The 22,675-nt window shown below is 45.0% G+C and overlaps 1 protein-coding gene across 5 annotated transcripts in view; it reads right to left on the bottom strand.

Moving 5' to 3' along the window:
• Positions 1–22,675, bottom strand: part of IL34 (interleukin 34) — a 58,375-nt gene that overhangs the window by 20,513 nt on the left and 15,187 nt on the right. The window contains exon 1 of one of the 5 annotated variants that reach the window (XM_025888847.2): positions 13,366–13,495. The exons of 3 other annotated variants lie outside the window; for them this stretch is intronic. The gene's annotated coding sequence lies outside the window, so the exon portion shown is untranslated. Of the gene's footprint in view, positions 1–11,907; positions 12,047–13,365; positions 13,496–22,675 lie in introns of those variants that run through there. One more of the 5 variants, XM_025888849.2, reaches the window with a different exon arrangement.

Genomic DNA, 22,675 nt, shown 5'->3' with positions numbered 1-22,675 from the left:
CTGGGATCTAGCCCCGGTCAGGCTCCACACTCAGCCAGAGTTTGCTTGGGATTCTCTCTTTCCCTCTCCCTTTGCCCCTCCCCCCAGTTGTGCCCTCTCTAAAATAAATAAATAAAATCTTTTTTAAAAAATAGAAAAGCAGGTTTTTCATAGTTTGTATCTTTTTCCTACAAAGGGTAGCATATTATTTTTAAAGCATATTGCTTTTTATTTTTTTTTTTTTAAGATTTTATTCATTTGAGAGAGAGAGTGCACAAGCTGGGGGAGGGACAAAGGGAGGGGCAGAGGGAGAAGCAGAATCCTCACTGAGCAGGGAGCCCAATGCGGAGCTTAATCTCAGGACCCCGAGATTATGACCTGAGCCGAAGGCAGATGCTTAACCGACTCAGCCAATCCAGGCACCCCTAAAAACCTTTTATTTTAAAATAACACACAGATAGGGGCACCTGGCTGGCTCAGTCAGTAGAGCATATGACTCGATCTCGGGGTTGTGAGTTTGAGCCCCATGTTGGGTGTAGAGATTACTTAAAAATAATAATATAAAATATTTAAAATAAAACACGGGAATAACATAAGACAAATGTACAGTTTAATGAATTATTGTAAGACAATCATGCCTTGGAACTATCACCAAATCAAGAAATAGAAAAGTTGGCCAGGTCCTCTAGAAGTCCCTCCATGAGACCCAATCACAGCTCCCTGCTAAGGGTAACCATAATCGTATGACAGCATTCACCTTGCTGGTTTCTTTACAGCTTTATCCAGCACACTATCAAGTGTGAATCCCTAAACACTATAGTTTTTAAGCTTTATCCTTTTTTCAAATTTCACATATCTTTTGGGGCGCCTGGGTGGCTCAGTCGGTTAAGCGTCTGCCTTCAGCTCAGGTCATGATCCCAGGGTCCTGGGATCTAGCTCCACATTGGGCTCTCTGCTCAGCGAGGAGCCTGCTTCTCCCTCTCCCTCTGCCTGCCGCTCTGCCTACTTGTGCTGTCAAATAAACAAATAAAATCTTTAAAAAAATTTTCATGTCTTTTAAGTCTGTTTTCATCTATGGGATTTCCCTTCCATCCCATTCTTTCCCTTACAATCCATCTGAAGAACCCAGGATATTTGCTCTGTAGAGTGTCTCCAGTCCAGACTTCATCGACTGCACATTCATGGTACAATTCAATATGTTCCTTTGTCCTCTATTTCTGCACACTGGCAGTTGGGTCAGACTCAAGCTCAAACCCTTTGCTACCAGTATAAATGGAACTGGGTTATTTCAACAGGAGGTTTGTAATGTCTGATAATCATTCTTTTCTAATGTTGATGGCCCCTGATACTTCATGCCTAGACCCATTAGTTCACTGAGGGTCGCTAAGTGTGATATTCTCACTTACTTTGGTATCTGATCAAGGCTTTTCCCATGAGGCAGGAGCAGATGGGCAATTCTGCCAAGATGTCTGATATGAATGAAATATTGTGCCATCCTCCCACATCTGACCTCTCCATGAAATCAGAAAGGCTCCAGACCTGTGTGATCTGTTTTCAAGTGCCTGTTTCCCAGACAAAACTGGATGGGATCAAGACATGCACTGCCTTGAAGCTTGTGATCCAAAGTCACCTGGACGATTTTATCAAGTAAGACCCACTCCAGGGTCCATAGACCAAAAGCTTGCAGCAAGCAGGGCACTCCTGGCAGATGCTGCATGGATGTAATGATTAGTAGCAGCATCTGGGAGGCCTGGCACCCATCCCTCGGGTACCTTCCAAGCTGGCATACTGTCTTAGGTGAAACAGAACAAGAACACTTGCCCAGATCTACAGCTCACCGAAGCGCTGAGACAGGAAGATGTGTTCCTCAGCCTCTCCCTGGAGTTGGGTGCCTAGCACAACACTATTGGGGCCATATTTACATAGATTGAGACCTATTTCTCTATAGTCACTCACCTTTTTACTCAAATTAACTTGTAAAGAAAATGTGATAACACTTTCATTAGGAGAAAAACAGTTGTCACGTGCCAAAATGAAAAGGTGACTCAAGGAAAGCAAAACAAATGTAGTTAAATTCTAGTGAGAAAGCTTTGCCTACTGAAGGCTCTGAGCTACGGATCTGCTCTTTTTGGAAAAGGGAGACTAGCAAGGGTTAGAGAACTGTAAGGAACAAACTAAGAGATGTTGGAGGGGAGGGGACTGGGGAGGATGGGGTAACTGGGGGATGGGCATTAAGGAGGGCATGTGATGTAATGAGGATTGGGTGTTACATGCTATTAATGAATCATGTAATTCTACCCCTGAAACTAATAATACACCATATGGCAACTAACTTGAATTTAAATAAAATCTTTAAAAAAAAAAAAAAGAAAAAGAAAATATTTTAGCATAGACTGAGTCCTTTCCCCAGAGCAGTTCTCAACCAGGAGCTGGATTCTGTCCCCTAGGTGACATTTGGCAATGTTGAGAGGTATTTTTGGTTGTCACACCTGGGGGTGGGGGTGCTAGTGCAACTATCTAGTGCACGCAGGCCAGAGATGCTGTCGACACCTCCAGTGCACAGGGCAGCCCCTCCCAACAAAGCATTTTCTGGCCCCACAGGTCAATAGTGCTGAGGCTGAGAAACCCTTCCTGAATAAGTCAGAAGAGCTGGAAAAGAACAGAAAAGTAACTTCCTCCTTCTGAGACCCAATGTTATTTAACAAGAGAGCCAAGTACCCTGCAACACCTAACGTTAGGCAGGGCCGCAACCCCTCACTTAGAGGAAGCTGCGAGTGGCGAGCCAGATGGACGCAGGGGAAGCACCAGCCACTAGCGTGAGAAGAATGCAGTCATCAGAAGGCTCACTTCAGAGGTGCCCACACACCCGGCAGCAGTACTGGGTGCCATTCTGAGAGTCACCTGTACTAAGCATCCACTCCGTGCATCCACCATGCTGGGAACTAGGAAGCGCTGATCCCGGTAAGAGGCACACAGGGCGGTGGGGGAGGCAAGAGGGAAATAGAGGAGTACAACACAGCATCATGGGAAAGTGTGTGCGGCCAAAGGGAAGATGAGGAACCACCAACCAGGGGACCACAGTGAGTGGGGGGTCAGGGAGGCAGGAGAGGTTCCCCACGGAAGGTGAGGATTCCAATTCTTAACCCTCCCAAGAAGCTCCTCCAGTTGGAAGCAGGGCTAGTTCAAAAGCAATGCATGGCTTCCAGCAGAGCACAAGGATCCACTTTTAACATTCATTTGTAGTAGGGATAAAGATCCATAAATATACCCTAAAATAATTTTAAAGAAAAAGGCAAGCTGTATGCCTGGAATATCCACTGCACTGCTATTTGCATTTGAAGAAAGAAAACTGGAAACAACCTAATGCCAAACTACAGGGAAGCAGTTAGCATAATCCGAGAGCTAACTGCTATTTATTGAGCACATACCATGTGCCAACAGGTGTAGCAAAATGATTCTACCTTTCTCTCCTGTGGCAACTCTGCAAATTAACCCTCCCATTTACTGAGAAAAGCCAGACTCAGAGAAAACAGAAGCGAGTCTTCTCAACCAATACTGCAGAAACTACTGGACATCCTTAGACCAAAAAAAAAAAAAAAAAAAAAAATTAAGCATAACCCTTACCGCACACCATGCATAAAAATAACCTGAAATGGATCATAGGCTTAATTCTAAGCGAAAAATCTAGGAAAAAATCTTTGTGGCTTTGAGGTGGTCAAAATTTTCTCAAATATGAAACTGGAAGCACAAACCATGAAGAAGAATGGGGGTGAGGGAGGAGTAACAGGATCAAGTTAGAATTGTTATCAAAGCATTCATTTTTGTGCTTATCTAGTTATAGCAGGTGATGCGGATCTCCCATTTAACTAAATGTGGCTAGGTTTCTCAAATGTGAATGACTCTAAGGAAAAAATGTCCAAGTAAGATAAAGACTCTGAAGCTAGAAACATCCGAGTTCAAATTCTGGCTCCACCTTGCAGTGGGAGAGGTGAGGATTCTCTTCTTGCCTCAGGCTCCTCATCTGTAAAATGGGCTTGATATGAACTTCCAACCTCCAAGGGTTATGTGAGGATTTACCAAGTTTCTATATATGTAAAGCTCAGAACACGAGCTGGTGTAGCGTTCCGAGTAGCTCAGTATTTATCATTATTATTATTCACTATTATAAATAGCAGTAAAAATGAGTTTTGGGAAACTTATGCCTCTTTCATTTTTGAATGATTTCCTTTATTGTGGTTGCTTTTGCACCATCAATAGAGATCTGTGAGGAAAACACTTACTTGATTGTGCAAGAAGAAAGAAACCCAGTGTGGAACTCGTCACATGGGACCCCTGAACGATCTAAACAGCCCCTCCTTTAAGAAAGCTGCTGCTGTCCCTCTGAAGGACTCTGACCTCTGACCTCCAACCTCTGACCTCCGAAAAGCAAGGAGACTCAAGAGTGGAAGAACAGAACAGTGTGTGGAGGCTCCACAAGAGTGCTGTTCTTTGGAAGACAGGGAGAGTGGACAAAGGGACCCCAGCAGACCTGTATCTGAAAACGTCCTTGGAGCAACAGGATAAAAAAGAAAACCAATCAAAGCAAAAAGGAGTGAGGTAGAAGTCAGTGACTGCAGGGTCTTTGGCCTGACAGCACCGTGGATGGAGACCTCTGCAGAGGGTTATCCTCTCTATGCAAAGAAAACAACCAGCACCAAAGAAGTAGCTGAGTTCACGAGGATGCAGAGTAGCTGGAACTCTCACACGTCGCCCTTGGGAGCGTACCCCAGTACAATCATTCTGGAAGCCTGGCAATTCTAATGAAGTTAAACATATACCTGCCCTGTGACGTAGCAATCCCACTCATGTTCAACCTAGAGAAATCAAAACATACGTCCACAAGAAAACGAACAAGAACATGCATTGCCACTACATTCCTAGTCTGAGTCACAGAGAGTTCTAAAAACTGCAGACCATCCAAATGTCCATCCATGGAAGAATGCACATAAAAACTGTGGTCTAATCACACAACGGAACACTGCTCAGCAAGAAAAAGGAACCATCTACTGGTCTGTGCAAAAGCATGGCCAAATCTTAAAAACATTGTAAATCAGAGAGGCCAGACACAAAAGAGCACAGGCTATAGAATTTCATTTATGTGAACACAAGAACAGGCAAGAAAATTGATCATGGTGACAGAAATCAGAACAGTGGTTGTCTGGGGTGGGTGGTGGTGCTAGGAATTCACTGGAAAAGGCCATGATGGAAATGTTCCAGTTCCTGATTGGGGTGGTGGTCGCAGGGGTATATACAGGACTGTCAAAAAACATCTATGTTGGGGGCGCCTGGGTGGCTCGGCCATTAAGCGCCTGCCTTCGGCTCAGGTCATGATCCCAGGGTCCCGGGTTCGAGCCCCACATCAGGCTCCCTGCTCGGCAAGAAGCCTGCTTCTCCCTCTCCCACTCCCCCTGCTTTTTTCCCCTCTCTCGCTCTCTGTCAAATAAATAAAATAAAATAAAATAATCCATGTTAAATAGTGTCCTCTCCAAAATTCATATCCACCTGGAAACTCAGAATGTGACCTTACTTGGAAAGAGGTCCAAGTAACTTTGCAAATGTAATTAGTTAAGTTAAAGGTCATACCAGATTAGGATAGATCCTAATCCAAACACATGTGTTCTTATAAAAAGACTGGCAGGATGCCAGGTGATGATAAAGACAGAGAATGAAATGATACGTCCACAAGCCAAGGAATGCCAGGAACTGCATGCAACCCCCAGAAGCCAGGAAGAAGCAATGGAAGGTCCTCTCCTGGGGCCTTCAAAGAGATTGTGGCCCTGCTGACACCTTGATTTTGGATTTCTAGGCTCCAGACCTGTGACAGAACACATTTCTGTTCCTTTAACCTGTACCACCAGGTTTGTGGTATTTTGCTTGGAGCCCTAGGAAACAAATACCATCAGGTGGAACATTTAAGGCCTGAGCATTTTAAGTAAATTATACTCCAATTTAAAACATCTTATTAAATAGCTAATTAGAAACAGCAAGCTAGTGCTTTGAAGGCTCCAACCTGGTTCCTGCTTCACTGAGACAGAACACCTAAAGGAGAGCCAGCCCAATGCTGTTTGGCGGGAGAACCTGAATACTCCCTTTACACTCATCCCCCATGCGAAGCTGCCCCTCTCCCCGCAGCAAAAACGTCCCCTACACCCTCTCAAAAACCGATACTATACGTGTGAATGGGCAGCACTACCTAGGAGAGCCATCGTGCAGACGCTGTGTTCAAAAGCAAACCAGCCCACTCTCAAGGGAGCTCTAACCTTGGAATTAAAGACTGCAGAAAAACCTGGTCAGGGGCGAAGAGCAATGGGCCAGCTCTTTTCCCTTAGCTCACAAATGTATTCTCTGAAATGTCAACCTTAAGGAATCTTTCATTCCTCTGTCTTCTGTAGCCCAGACACTGACAAAAGATTTTTTTTTCTTCCTATTTTGCTTCATCTTAGAAGCCCCTGATCTTGAGAACCTGCTGTTCACTTGTCTAAGCACACCTTGCAGATATCTGCATGAGGTCAGTGAGGGTCAGGGAGGTCACTGAATGCAGGGACCACCTGGTCCCATCCCCACTGGATGCTTTAATACCCACTTAGGCTCCCTCACATTTCCTGCAAGGAGTTTGCCATGTATTAAACTTGCTGCCTCCTCATAACAAGGCTAGAAGTAGGAACTGTTCTCATCCTCACTTTCCGATAAGGAAACTGAGGACTAGAAGGGTGAAGTAACTTGTCTGAGATCACACAAGTAGTAAACGCAAGAGCAAGGACTTAAGCCCAGATAAACTGACCCAGAAGCTACTGTCTTAACCACTGGACCACATTACCAAGTGGATGCCTCTTCTATGGATTGGGCACTGCATCCCTCCAGTGACCAAGAACCCAAAGGTTTTTCTTTGTTACAGACCCAGACTCTTTTAACTTTTTCCCCCTTCCTGAGAAAAATTAGGGCAGCAAGTCTCAAGTTTATATTTATAATAGCCCAGTGGCTCTAAAAGCCTATTGCAACATCCTCTAAAGTGTTACATAAACAAAATGGAGTATAATAAAAATTGCTTAGCTACATTTTGGGGGGGCGGGTTTGATATGTTTTGTTTTGAAATTAATCAAAACAACGAAGCTAAACTGAAAAAGGCTAAGATCAGAATCCTGGAGTTTTTCCTAAATTGGTGGAAAACCCCGGTTTCTTTCTTTCCTTTTTTTTTTTTTTTTTAAAGATTTTATTTATTTGACAGAGACAGCGAGAGCAGGAACACAAGCAGGGGGAGTGGGAGAGGGAGAAGCAGGCTTCCCGCTGAGCAGGGAGCCCGATGTGGGACTCAATCCCAGGACCCTGGGACCATGACCTGAGCCGAAGGCAGAGGCTTAACGACTGAGCCACCCAGGCGCCCATCCTTCTTTCTTTCTTTCTTTTGTAAGCTCTATGCCCAGTGTGGGGCTTGAACTCATGACCCCAAGATCAGTAGCAGCATGCTCTACCAACTGAGCCAGTCAGGTACCCCAACCCTAGTTTCTATGGCCCATTACACCAGGGAAGAGTCTGGAGCTGGGTTCCTGGGAAGAAAATCAAACTAATGGTTCCTTACTTAGGAACCTTACTCAGGAAAAGCCCACACGTACTGACTCTAATGTCCACAGACCATCTCCAGCGGAGTTTACAATGGCAAGTGGCTCTGTCAACAAAGCTTCTAGAGCAGGGCTGCACAGCATATTAAAAGATCACAGGGAATTTATTCCAGGAATGCAAGGACGGTTTAATACTAGGAAACTTCTGAATACAACATAATAATAGATCCTAGGAGATCCATAAATGTAATAAACATTTGACAAAATTCAACACCATTTTCTGGTAAGAAAAAAAAATCCTCATTAAAGTAGGATGCGATGGATAATTCCTTAACATGATAAAACATATAAAACTCAGATAAAAGCCAGCATTTTGCTTAACTGGAAGACCCCAGAAGCATTCCCACTAAAGTCAGGGCACATGCACAGGTACCAACTATTGTTATACAGAAGGTACTAATCAATGCAATTAAATAACCTAAAGAAATTAGAGATGTAAGAATTGGATAGGAGGTAAAATTGTTTCCATTTATATATGGTATAAATTTCATCCAAGAGAACTAAGAAACTACCACAAACAATAGAAAAGACTCCACAAAAACGATAAAATGTCTAGGAATAAACTTATCAAAAATATGCAAGCATTTACTAAAAAACTAAAAAAAATACTGAAGGACACAGAAAAAAAATTTTATGTAAAGATGTAACATGTTCTTGGATAGAAAGATTCAACATCATATTATATATATCCGTTCTCTAAGGTAATGTGCAAATTTAAAGCAATCTCAATACATTTCACATAAGAAGATATTTAAATGGCCAACACCTATATTTTTAAAGGTGCTCAAACTCATTGGTCATTAGAGAAGTGAAAATTAAAACCACAATTACCACAACACACACCGGAAAGAATAAAATTTAAAAGACCAATAAAACTAGGTTTTACAAGGATATAGAGTAACTGGAATTCTCAGACACCATAGGAAGGAGGGTAAATTGTTACACATCTATTTGAAAAACAGTTTGGCAATATTTTCTGAAGTTGAACACATGCATATCCCATGGCCCAGACATTCCTCTTGTAAGTAAATAACCAACAGAAATGTGTATATATGGACCCCAAAAGCCCTGTGTTACACCAAAAGCTGTTCATGGCAGCCTTATTCATGATAGTCAAAAGCTGGAAACAGGGGCACCTGGGTGGCTCAGTTGGTTAAGTGGCTGACTCTTGATTTCAGCTCAAGTCATGACCTCAGGGACCTGGGATGGGGTCCTGTGTTGGGCTCTGTGTTTAGCAGGGAGTCAGCTTGGGATTCTCTCTCTCCCTCTGCCCCTTCCCCTACTCACACACATGCATACTCTTTCTCTCTCCCTAATAAATAAATTCTAAAAAAAAAAACAACCTGGAAACAAATGTCCATCAAGTGGAGAACAAATAAATCTCACAGATAAAATGTTATAATGTTGAGCAAAGAAGCCATATACAAAAGAATACATGTATACAAAGTTTTTTTTTAAAGCAACAAAATCAATTTATGACATAAGAAATGAGGATGATGATTACTTTTCAGAAGAGGCTGGGATCTAGGGGAGGCTTCGGCACACTGGTTATGCTCTAGTTATAGATATGGGTAAGAGTTTACTACGTGTTTGCTTTGTGATAACTCATCATGCTGTACACTTACAATTTATTCACTTTCCTGTATGCCTGTTATACTTGTTTTTACTAAAGCAATTCCAATAAAAACACCAACACGTGTGTAATTAGATGTTAGATTTTAAACTTCAAATAGAAAAACAAATATGCAAGAACAGCCCGAAAGAGAACTAAAAATAAGGGAAGCAGCCCTTCCATATACTAAAATGTATTTTTAAATATTATAAACCTTAGTAAGCAAAACACTGGGAACATGAATGAACATGAATCAACAGAAACCAATGGAGAAGACTAGCAAATTCTGAAAGAGACTCACAGACCATGAGAAAACAGCTTATGATAAAGTAGCTTCTCATTTTAACAGGGAAAAGATAGGCAATGGGGGGGGGTGATTTGGATTTATACCTCAGAGCATGCATCAGGATAAATTCCAAACGGATCAACATTTGAATGTTAAAATAATATAATAAAGGACATGTCCTGTAATCTTGAAGTGGGGAAGACTTTTCCACCCATAAGTCAACATACAGAAGCCATAAAAGACTGATAAATTTGACTGCATGAAAATAAAAATTCATGCATACAAAACAAACAGACAAACCATCCACAAAATAAAAGAAATGCTAAACTGGACACAACTCATAGCAAAGGCAAAAGGCTAATCTCCCTGATAATCACCTCCTAGAAATATAAAAAAGGCAACAATCCAATTTTAAAAATAAGCAAAGACTGAACAAAGAAAAAAAGAGACAAACCAGACTCAACTATAGAAAACTGGTGGTTACCAGAGGGGAGGGGGTGGGGGGCGGGAAGCAGGTGGAGAGGATTAATACACTTAACGTTATGAGCACCGAGTAACTATAGAACTGCTGAATCACTCTCTTGTACACCTGAGACTAATATAACACTACAATGGTAACTATACTGGAATTAAATTTTTTAAAACAAACGAAAAATTATTGTAATCATTTCACAATATATGTAAGTCAAACCATTATGCTATACACCTTAAATTTATTCAATGATGTGTGTCAATTATATCTCAATAAAACAAAAAATTTAATTTTAAAAACAAAAGAATATGAGTAAGTCAACTATAGAAAAAGAAATAAAAATGGTCCTTAAACATATCATGAGTTTAAAACTTTTCTTAACAGGCGCCTGGGCGGCTCAGTCGGTTGAGTGTCTGACTTCGGCTCAGGTCATGATCTCAGGGTCCTGGGACCGAGACCCCAGTCAGGCTCTGCGCTCAGCAGGGAGTCTGCTTCTCTCCGCCCCTATCCCTGCTCATTCTCTCTCTCTCTCTCTCTCTCTCAAATAATCTTTTAAAAAAAAAAAAACCTTTTCATAACAAATTTAAATTAAGACTCCATGAGTCACTTTCTCACCTATCAGATTGGTAAAAATCCAGTGATGTGACAATTTAATGTGCTGGCAAAGATGTGGGAAAACAGTAACTTCTCATCTGAAGCTGGTGGAGGTGCACATGGGTACTAACCTTATGAAGGGCAAGTTGGCAATAGCTCCTGAAATTACAAATGCCTAGAGTCCCATTTCTGGGAATCTATCCTGCATATATAATATGCACCAGCAAAGTACCACATGTACAAGCAGTATCTATGATAGCAGACTGGATACAATCTAAGAGTTCACAATAGAACAGCATGATATATTCAGTGAAACAAGCAAGGCACAGAAGTGTGTATTTTATTTTGTAAATTGTGCTCAGCAGAGGTAGCAAAGCATTTTATATATATATACACATGTATATGTGTATATATATATAAAACTTGCTTCATGCAAATACAAGCATATACAAGTATATATATAAACTGTTTAGATATAAATATATACACTTGTATATGCTTGTATTTGCATGAAGAAACTCTGTATTCGAATAATTCACATGGGGGCGCCTGGGTGGTTCAGTCAATTAAGCGTCTGCCTTAGGCTCAAGTCATGTTCCCAGGGTCCTGGGATCAAGTCCCGCATCGGGCTCCCTGCTCGGCGGGAAGCCTGCTTCTCCCTCTCCCACTCCCCCTGCTTGTGTTCCCTCTCTTGCTATGTCTCTCTCTGTCAAACAAATAAATAAAAATCTTTAAAAAAAAAAGGAACCTCCCAAAAATAGTGCATCCTTTAAAGAAGATGCTTGTTAATAAATAAATAGATACATCTGTAATTTGATAGACTTTTTGTCGGGGTGATAAATTGGAAAAATGCGCACACAGCAAGTCCAGAGATTTTGGGAGTCATGAGGGCAGCCATATATCAGGAGATTCCTTAGCTCTCCCAAGGATCAGCCTTAATTAGATTAGACCCAATAAACTAAAAACAGTTGCCTGGAAGAAGAGGGTACTGGGTGGTTATGGTACACGTTATGGGTACTGGGTACTTATGGAAAAGAAAAACTTTCACTATAGTCCTTTTTAACAAGATGTTTAAACTATATGAATGTATTATCTAATCAAAACAGTACAAGAGAAGAGGGTCTTGATCAGGACCCCCAAGATCTACCCCAGCACCTGTTCCAAGAGCCTCTGTCATTTATAATCAGGTAATGTTAAATATTTACAAGGGTTTTATTACCCTGTAACAGCACACCAACTTTCCCAGAAACATGAATGTTGCAAGACACAGTGTGGGAAAGGAAGTTCTTGAGCAACTTGTTTCACCTACCTTAAACTTTCCTTCAAGTCTTCTCTTTAAGACAGCAAAGATAAGGCAGAAACATCACAAAATCGCTGTGAAGTGCTGGCGTATGAGCGTTTCAGGAAAGCGGCGCTGAACAAGGTCTGCATAGAACAGCTACTCCGCAGCCAAGCCTCAGCCCTTCTCAAAGGTCAGTGTGCTTAAGCAGCACCAGGAGACGTGGTGAAAACACAGGCTCCCGGGCCCCACCCTCAGAGATGCGATTCACTAGGTCCGGGGCCCAAGAACTTGTATCTCTAACGAGCTTCTACTCCAAGGTGATAGTTTAAGGACACATTTGAGTAATCTGGTCCAGAGCAAGGCACCTCGACCTGTGATGTGTGTATAAATCAGCTGGGAATCTTGTTAAAATACAGATTCGGATTCGGAGAGGTCTGGAGTGGGGGCCGGGACTCTCCATTTCTAAACAAGCTCCCAGGTGTTGCAGGTGATACTGGTCTGCAGACCACACACTGAGTACCAAGGTTCATGGAATGGCCAACTCCATTCACTTTACAGGGAGAAAACTGTGTCTGGGAAAAGGTAAAGGATTTGCCCCAGGTTCCCTGAAGGGTCAGGGCAGAGACCAGCTGAGGCCCAGTCCATGGTGGCTACCCCTCTTCAGGAGTGCCTCCCTGAACCATCCCCAGACCTACCCTACAAAGCTGCAAGAACCAACAGTGATGCCGACCCTTTAGGAGATGGCGTAGAAATTTACTAAAACAGGGGCCACCTGGGTGGCTCAGTCGGTGAGGCATCTGACTCTTGATTTCGGCATGGGTCCCGATCTAAGGGTCATGAGATCGAGCCCTGCATCAAGCCCCACTTCAGGCTCCATGCTTAGCAGGGAGTCTGCTTGAAATTCTCTCCCCCTGCCCCTCCCCCCCTAAAAAAAATAAATCTTAAAAAAAAATTATTAAAGCACAGAAAGTCCTCCACTCTTCTGAGAAATAAGCCACATACCAGAGAGCTTACTTTAGCTCAATCACCAGTCTGTTCTTTTTTTAAATGCACTTTTAGCAAAATTATTTCTTCAGCTTTAGCACCTTCCCCTCCAGTGACTCACACCTTTGACAGGCCCTGCTGTGGGAACCTGAGGAAAACACTGAGCATTTCTCAGCATGTGTGGTCTGATTCTGGGGAGACAGAGGCGGGGAGAAGCAGATCCCTGGGAAAGCTAAGGAATCTCCTGATATATGACTCCCGAATGACCTCAAAACCTATAGACTTGTGCTGTTTGCATTTTTTCAACTCACTTTGTCACCCTGAAAAAAAGTCCATCAAATTACAGATTTACTTGGATTAACAAGCATCTTCTTTTCAGGACCATTGTCTCTGAGCTGCCAATCTCTCTCGCTTTAGAGTGAATCATGCTGAAACCGAGGGCAAGGGCTAGAATTCAGGACACCAAGGTCTCTGGACTAATGAAGGCAGAGGGAGCCTTACCTGAGATGGAGCTTGATCTGGGAGCACAGCTGCTGGTAAACCACAGCTGCTGCCTTGGCCTCTGTACCACATTCACCAGCAGGCCCCACCCTACCCTGGTGCCTCATGGCTCTGAATGGTTTGTGGGAGGGCTCTGCCATGAACTTGTTGTGTGACTGAGTAAATCACGCATTTCTAGAGACTTTCAGAGCTGCAAGGAACAATCCTGAGGGGTTCCCTGGTCCTCTGATCCCAGAACCCCAATTTCTAAACCAAAAAATACATGACACCTAATGGCCTGAGGTTGGCTTCCCCAGAAGCAGAGCCTGTGACAGGGTTTCAGTGTCACATGAGTTGTTGAGGGCGTGCTCTCAGGAGGAACCCGTGAGGAAGTAATGGAAGCAGGACAGGGAAGGGCAGTCTCAGAGGCTCTGAAGCATTCTTAAATGGCACCACAGAGTCCTCCCAACTGAGGCAAGGAGGCTGGGCCCTGGTTCAGTCAGTGGTCCCCCTGCCTGGGGGAGAGGTGTAACCTCCCAAACATCTCTGGCAAGGCGGCTTGCAGGAGGACACTGGTCTGTTGTTGTTGTTGCAGCCTTCCCACCCCACGGCTGCGGGGAAATTTGTACAACAGCGGGTGGAGGGGATCTGGGGGATGCCAACCCTGGCCTCCTGTTCTGAGAGCGCCTCAGATGTGTTTCTAAACAAGAGGCCCCCAAAATCACAAAAGAGAGAAGGGAAGAATACAAGCATTTTTTTTTTTTCATTTCCAGAAGAATCTTGGAATCTGCGCTCAGAATAAATCCTAACTGCTCCCCTGACTTCCCGGCAGGCTACAAGGTGACCCCTCCCCCAGCTCCACCCACTGTCCTCCGCACTGACTGCCCAGCCACACGTCAGCCTGACTCCTCCCTAAGGACTTTGCCTGTTCCCTCTGCCTAAATGTTCCACCCCAGATTTTTTGCCCAGCTGGCTCCTTCTTGTCAACTCAAATATCACCTGCATAGAAAGACTTTCTCTGACCATCCCGGGTCATTCCCTGTCCCATACCCCTGTGGCATTTCTGCGTAGCACTGGCCACTCTTGACATTATCTTAACTGTGTTCACTTGTGCATTATCTGTCTTTTCTTGAAGAGGAGCCTTATTCTGGTCTCACCACTATGTCCCCAGAGCACAAAGCTTCGCACATAGGAGACCATAACATCTGATGAGTAACATCTGAATGAACTGGACATTTGGGCAGGATGCTGAAATGCCAACAGAAAAATAGGTCAGCTGAACACTCCACACCCCAAGAAGTATAAGGAAAACCAGGCAGGATGGGGAAGGAGAGAATCCACCAAGAGTTTCCTTGGCTACCCAATTCCTTTCTCCTTCCCCAGCTCCCTCTCTCAGCTCCTTCCTCTCAACTTGGAGCCAGAGTTAACATCAACCCTGTGGAGATCCTTCCCCTTTCAGACCTCTCAAAATGACCAGGGGCATCTGGGTTCCAACTTTAGTTCTAGCTCTGAGCCCCCTTTCCCCACGGGTACCCAAGTGGGCACAAGGATCGCATGTTCCTGAGGGTGCCAGCAATGGAGGCACATGGCTCACACACACACCACTGCAAACGTAAGCCAGCGCAGGGTATATTCCCATCCCCTTGCAAGGCCCCATTCCCTCCCCTGGCCCCCTCTGTGGCTCCTCAAGCTCCAGGACAGTCTCTGCTGCAGCTGCAATGGCTCTGGTCACCTAGGAGATTATGCAGCATTTTCCATGTGCCAGACACCGCACCAGCTGCTTGATGCACACTTGCTCACTCATCTGCAGGACACTGAGTTATCATGGGTGCCCCACATCTCGCAGTATCATTATCTGTTTTACAAATGAGGAGACTACAAGAGAGATTCAGCCACTGGCCGAAGAACACACAGCTAGTGAGTAGGGGCATCTGGATTTAAATCCGGGGCTTGGATGCATTAATCTCATTTAAGTGGTTTGTCGCCATGAGCTCACTGAATACAGCAGCCCAGAAAAGATCATGACCTTCAATTCACAGAGAACTGCCCACAAGCCCCTGACCTGGTGGGCCACTGCCCTCTACACCAGGGGACCCCCTCATGAGGTGCGCAGATTGGCCAAAACCCACAGCCGGCTACCACCATCTTGGTTTGGCAGCAGATATAGAGCCTGGGGCTCCAGAAAGCTCAAGGGTAGCACACCATGCCTAGGGCAAGTCTCTGGTGTCTTCCCAGGCAAGACAGAGGAAGAGCAGAGGCCGCCTCACCCACACATACTGTGGGGTGAGGCAGCCTCTTTCACCCCCAGTTAGCTGGGGAGGCTCCCCTGGGGTGGCTCCCCTGGGGCTGCTCCCCTGGGCAAGCCAAGACTGCTGTGTCTGGCAGCGGTCTCTCTCCCCAACCTTGCCCATTGCCCCCTCCCTCCCACTATGGGGATGACTGCCCAAAGCTGGGTCTCACTGGGGGGACAAGAGCTAGGATCCCCACTTCTAACCTCTTAGTCTCATGCAGTACCAGGAATGAAGAGTTGATTTAACATTTGAAAACCAATCACTGTAAATTCCCCGTTAGCAAGCTAAAAAAGAAAGACCAGATGATCATCTTCAGTAGATGGCAGATTTTGGCCCCTTTGACAAAATCCAACATCCACTCCCAGTGGAAATTCTCAGCAAATTACGAACGAATAGAAGGCAATTTCCTCGACCTGAAGAGGGCATTTATGAGAAACTTCCAGCTAAATGGTGAAAACTCAGTGTTTTCCCCCTAAAATTGGGAACAAGATGACCAAGAAACAAATTCAGCAAAAACTCTAGAAAATCCAAACTAATCTAGAGGGACAGAAAGCAAACTAGTGGCTGTGTGGGGAGGGTTGGGGGGAAGAGATGAATTTCAAAGGGTGAAAAGAAACTCCTGGCAGTGATTGATATAGTCATTATCTGGGTTCTGGTATAAATATTCAAAATTAGCAAATCATGCACTTTTGTGTAGTTTACTGCACATTAATTTTACCTCAATATGCTTTTTTTTAAGATTTTGTTTATTTGACAGAGAGAGACATAGGGAGAGAGGGAACACAAGCAGGGGGAGTGGGAGAGGGAGAAGCAGGCTTCCCGCGGAGCAGATAGCCAGATGCGGGGGCTTGATCCCAGGACCCTGGGATCATGACCTGAGCAGAAGGCAGACGCTTAACAACTGAGCCACCCAGGCGCCCCCTCAATATGCTTTCTTTACATTGCATATAAATTGAGGTTCCTACAACAGCCAAACTCATAGAGACAGAAAGTAGAATGGTGGTTGCCAGGGGCTGGGGAGAGCGGCGAAGGGAGAGTTACTGTTTAATGGGTGTAGAGTTTCTGTTTGAGATGATGAAAAAGTTCTGGAAAGAGATGGTGATGGTTATACAACATTGTGAATGTACTCAATGTTACTGAGTCATATCCTTTTTAAAAATGCTTACATTGGTCATTTTTATGTTGTGTATATTTTCCCACAATTTTTAAAAAGTAAAAAAAAAAAAAAACCTCAAAAATATTGCATATAAATAGACACTTGTATTTGAGGGGAAAGACGAGGGCTCTCTGCTATTCTCAACTATTAAGGGGTGTCTGTCTTCAAAGAGTTTTCGAACAGCCCTCCTCCCATAGGACAGACAGCCTTCCCCTCTTACAGAACAAGACCTTCATGACGCTTTGCTCCATGGACCCAGGATCACCAGAGGATGGTCAGGCCACCAATTCTGCAGCAAGCCTCCCTCCGTGATGTCTGACTGGCCTCAGTCCCTTTGGACTTGCTCTTCCTTGAGCAGAATGCCCTTCCCTCTTCACATGCCAGGCCTCCCACCTTCTCCCTCCTCCATGCCTACATCTCCACCCAGATTCTCACATGCCACCCTTGACCCACAAAAGGCTGCCAGCCTTCTGCTTGTTCCAGATGTCCCCCTCTCCAAGGGGGCTGTCCCTCTGTGCCCCCAGACCTCTGGTGCCCCTTATCCTTTGGCCTGATCACAGTGTCCTGTGCATTTGGTCTGTCTCATCTCTGAGCTGGGAGCTCCTTCAAGTCAGGAACTTTGTCTAACTCCTTCTGTCTCCAACATTCAGATTCCAGTTTAGACCCTGCACAGCCCATCAACTGCCAGGATGTGGGCTGAACCAGTCCCTCTTTTACCAATTCAGGAATGTCCCTAGTGGAGAACAATGTGGGAAAATGGAATTCTTGGTGAACAGAGCAGCTTGTGTCTAAGTTTTTGGCTCATGGAGGACGAACTCTGGGGACTTGGGCAGACCCATGCAGAGTGCCAGGAAACCTAGCCTTTGCTTTTCCTTACTGACTCCCTTCCTGAGTTGGGACCCAGAGCACAAATCCTTTCCTTTCTCTAGACCTCACTTTCCTCATCTGAAAATGGAGCTTGGGGAACTGTTTCTCAAGCTGGGTGTGGAAGGAGGAGTGGTAGAGGGGACATGGGAGTGTTTGCAGAGGTCCCCACATGGGGAGCATCTTGGTCACTCAAGGCCCATTTTCCTGCAGAGCTCTGCCCTCAGACTTGTTGAGTTTGGGTTCGAGCCTCACTCTTTCAAGGGTGCCAGTGAGGGTGTCCCTGCCCCTCACAGGCCCTGGCGCACAGGTGACCCATTCTGGCTCATGGTCAGATTTGTTTTGTTACACCTTCCACAAGCAATGTGGATCTGTGCTTGTAACAACCAGTGCACCTGTGATTAAACAATCATTCACTGTAGCTTCACATCTCTCCCCGCTGCTGGAACACAAGCCCCCCTGAATTCCTAGCTATGCGTATCATGAGAGACACAGGGAGGTGTGCAGCAAAGGGCTGGGGCATTTTTTCTGCTATCATGCATCACTGTCACAGCTAAGGGAGAATGAGACATGCAGCCCCTGTCTCTGAGTCACTTGGAAAGGGAAGGTGTGGGGCCAGGGGAGAGTTGCCAGACCACATCCCTTCCCCCCTACTCACACGTGCCCAGTCTGACTCAGGACTGGCTCCACTCACACTTCCATAACTGTCCATACTTCCTCGTCTAAGAACAGGAAACCTTTTAGGCAGGTCATGAAGCCTCCACAGCAGGGTTAAATTTTGTTCTACACGCAGCATGTGTAATGGAGCCTCTCCCCTGTTCCCAGGGCTTTGCACACAAAGATGAAAAGCTTCAAGCCCCAGCCTGGAGCAGCTGACACTGAGGGGGAGGCCTGGTCACATAGCAGGCTGGGGGCGGGGGGAGGAGGTGCCTTGGTAAGCAGGACAGAAAGGACGAGAGACAGGCTTCTTGGAGCAGGAACCTGAAGGGGCCTTCACCACCCTTCTAACAAATGAGGACAAACAGCTCCATGTACCTCATGAGGGGACCCAGCCGAGGCAAGGAGGATTGTTCCAGAACTTTCAGAAATATTACCAGAGTCAGGGGCCCAGAGGCTGGCAGTCAGGCCTGTCTATCCTCAACAGAGAGATAGAGTGTGTGAGCAACCTTGGGTTCTATCAGCCTCCCCAACTTCCTTCCTCCTCACCCAATACCCCAGACTCTCCCAGCGGGTCTCAAAGCCAAACACAAGTGGAAGGAACTCCAACTGAAATCCTCTTCCCTCCCTTCCCTGACACGGTTCTCCTTCTGGACCTCACATGCTTTCTTCCACAACCTCTGCTTTCTCCTCCCATTCCAGACTGTGGACATGAACAAGCATCTCTATCTCTCCCTCTTCCTTTTTAATCCAGCCGTAGTACACCGCAGCGCTTAAAAGTGTGTGGAAGAATGGCCCCCAAAGTCCCCGGCTACCCGGAACTTCGGAATGTGACCTTAGTTGGAAATGGGGTCTTTACAGATGTAATCAGTTAAGATGAGGTCATGCTGGATGAAGGGGGGGGCCCTAAATCCAACAGTGGAAGTCCTTCTGAGAGAGACGCACACAGGAAGGCCAGATGAAGACTGAGATAGAACCACAGTGATGCAGCTACAAGCCAAAAAATGCCAAGGATTTTTGGGAGCCACCAGAATCTAGGAAGAAGCCAGGAAGGATCCCCATTCCCAAGCATTCAGAGGGAGCATGGCCCTTGATCTCAGACTTCCAGCCTCCCACCTGTGAGAGAGAACATGTCTGTTGTTTTAAGCCACCCACTGCAGCCCTAGGAAACACAAAGAAACCTGTTCTGCTCTTCTCACTCAACCTATCTAGGAGACAGTGAGTCTCACTTTTTTCCTATTAGCTGTTAAGTATTCCCCTGTGTATAGAGCATGACTGACTTCATCCGTCTCCTGTTGATGAACATCTAGGCTGTTTCCAATCTTTCACTTCCACAGATAATGCTGTAATGACTCTCGGTACCGACAGCAGTGTACCCCTGGGGAAATGCATGAGTAGAAGCAGAATCGCTGGGTTAACGAGTAGCACATCGGGTACATTTACATTCTTGAAAGCTATTGCAAAAGGGCCCTCCAAGGAAAGAAGACACTTGACGTTCTTAAAACCAATGTATGGGGGCGCCTGGGTGGCTCAGTCGGTTAAGCGGCTGCCTTCGGCTCAGGTCATGATCCCAGGGTCCTGGGATGGAGCCCCGCATTGGGCTCCCTGCTCAGTGGGGAGCCTGCTTCTCCCCTGCCTGCCGCTCCCCCTGCTTGTGCTTGCTGTCTCTCTCACTCTCACTCTCTGTGTCAAACAAATGAATAAAAAATCTTAAAAACAAAAAAAATGTATGAAAGTGTTTCATTGGCTCATTTTTTTTTTAAAGATTTTATTTATTTATTCATGAGAGACAGAGAGAGAGAGAGGCAGAGGGAGAAACAGGCTCCCAAGGAGCAGGGAGCCCGATGTGGGACTCGATCCCAGGATCCTGGGATCATGACCTGAGCCGAAGGCCGACGCTCAACCATCTGAGCCACCCGGGCGTCCTCACTCATTTTTTTTTTAATTGTCCTTCTTGTGGGCGTTTTTCCTGTTCCAAATCAATGGAAGTTTGTTATCACAAATAAAACAATACAATACAAAGATGTATTTGTGTCTCTTCTTATAAGGACACCAGATCTGACCCTCTTCCTCTTTTAACACTTCCTCCCCCTCCTTCTCTCCTATTACAGGTGCCAACACCTGTCCTTCCACATCTTTCTCCTTGTTCACACTAATCCACATGGACAAACACACACATATAGAGGAAGTTCGCTCGCTTGTATTAATAAAATAAAATAACCAGATTCACAGAACTTGTCCCACTTCACAGTAGGCAAATCTCCAAGTCAGTATCATAATTTTGTTATCCTATAGACACAAACACATTCAGAGATCACCCTCCATAAATGGGATTATAGCAGGCATGCTGAGGGCCAAGTATTGTAGATATTTTCAGTGCAGTCTTGGGGCATCTTTTTTCTCCTCCTTTCCCTTCTCCCCTCCCCCTTCCTTCTCCTGCAGCCCTACCCAAGCAACCCTGCCGGGCAGCCTTCCCTCTCTTTTTCATGCTCATAGATCTATTTAGAAATACACACACATCTACAAGTGTGGAGTCAAGTATTGCTCTCTGTGGGGCTGCTTTGCAAAAATGGGATCCTATTAGCACCCATCTCCATTCCTTACTTTTCTCACTCCATAATCAAATCCCTCATGGAAATCCTTCCAAATCTTTTAATGGCTATGGAATATTTCCTAGCTATGGGACTTTTGCTTTATTTCCAGCTTTTTTTGGCCAGGTGGGTTTTGTTTTGGTTTTTGACATTATGAATAATTCTACAGTAAACATCTGGGGACATTTATCCTCTAGCTTTCTTTTTCATCCTTGCTGCTGACTCCCTCCTAGTCGCTAGTCTCCTAGTGTTTTGTAATTTGGGCTTTTCGCTCAAATTCAACAAGCGTCCTACAGGCAGCCTGAGCAGGCTGGGCTGAAGGTGTATCCCTCCGAAGAGGTTCTGCTTTTGCTTCTGCCAGGTGTCCCAAAAAGACACCAGTCAGAAATAGCTTTTTTTTTTTTTTATTGTAGCAAAACACACACAACATGAAACTTACCATCTTCACCATTTTTAAGCATACAGTTCTGTAGTGTTAAGTACTTTCATACTGTTGTGCAACCAATCTCCAGGACTCTTCATCTTGTAAAACAGAAACTCTATGTCCTTTAAACAGCTCCCTATTTCCCCCCTCTCATGCCCTGGCAACCACCACTCTACTTTCTGTCTCTATGTATGCTCCAGCCAGGAATAGCTTTTATGTTCATTTCCTGGCCTAGACACTCTAGGATCACGAGTTGTGTAAACTGGATCCCAAATTCAAAAGAGGGCAGGACTGTAGTTATAAATTTCTCAGAAATGGCCTTCCCCAACCAGGCCAGGTTAGAAGAGGCTTCCTTCTCCTCTGCCTTTGAAGGTTAGTGTATTTTTTCTGGCCTTTCACTGGAAGTTTAAACCATGGCGGGTCCCAGCTGTATGTGGGAGTCACAGTTCTACCTCTCTATTTCAGGTAGGATCAAAACATTGTCCCTGTCCCTGTGGCTATTCAAACCCAAGTCCCTGCATTGTCCAGACCAGCAAAGGGCCGTCAGGGCGGGCAAAGCAACCTCACTCCCTCCCCAAAAAGGCTCTCAACTTCTTTTATGTCTCTTGCCCAAGGGCTGTCTATTTCCACGCAGCTCAGCTATGCATAAAAAGTGTGCTGTTTTCTATCCTATGTTTCTGGATGTTTTATAGTTTGCCCCACAAGCTATCAAATCTTCCATCTTGCTGGAAAGGAATCTCCCTTTTATTTCTTTTTCTTTGTTTAGGTTATTTTAGCCTTAACTTTGCATGGCTCCCACCTTATTTCTCCAATGGAACTAGAGGTCTGGCATTCACCAGGCATAGTCCCCAGGGGACATATAGGAAATACCCAGTGAAAACCAGTAGAATGAGGGGAAAAGAGCCCAAACTCTCTGTGAGGGATGAGGGATGGACACACAGAGGGTGCTGCCTCTGCTTCAGGGATGTTTGGGGCCCATAAAACTTGTGTTTATAACATTGGCAGGGGTCCATAGGATGAAGCAGGGACTACCTTCGATGGAATAAAGGGCTAACGGGACAATGATGATAATAATAGTGGCCAATGTTAGTCACTCTGTCACTTAATCCTGACATACACACACATACACACACACACACAAATATACACACCAACACCAGAGTTAGGGATTCCCACCCTCATATTAAAGATGAGGAAACCAAACTGATGGTTGGGAGAGGAGTTGAGTGGGGGAAACAGTGAAGGGGATTACGAGTACACTTTCGCAATGAGCACTGAGTAAAGTATGGAACTGCGGAATCACTATACTGTACACCTGAAACTGATAGAACACTGTCTGTTAACCATA

Source organism: Callorhinus ursinus, unplaced genomic scaffold (assembly GCF_003265705.2).
Source record: "Callorhinus ursinus isolate GAN/ISIS: 27379988/994484 unplaced genomic scaffold, GSC_fseal_2.0 scaffold37, whole genome shotgun sequence".
NCBI classification, from domain to species: domain Eukaryota; kingdom Metazoa; phylum Chordata; class Mammalia; order Carnivora; family Otariidae; genus Callorhinus; species Callorhinus ursinus.
Note: the sequence above shows the minus strand (reverse complement) of the source record. Positions and strands in the feature narration are given on the sequence as shown.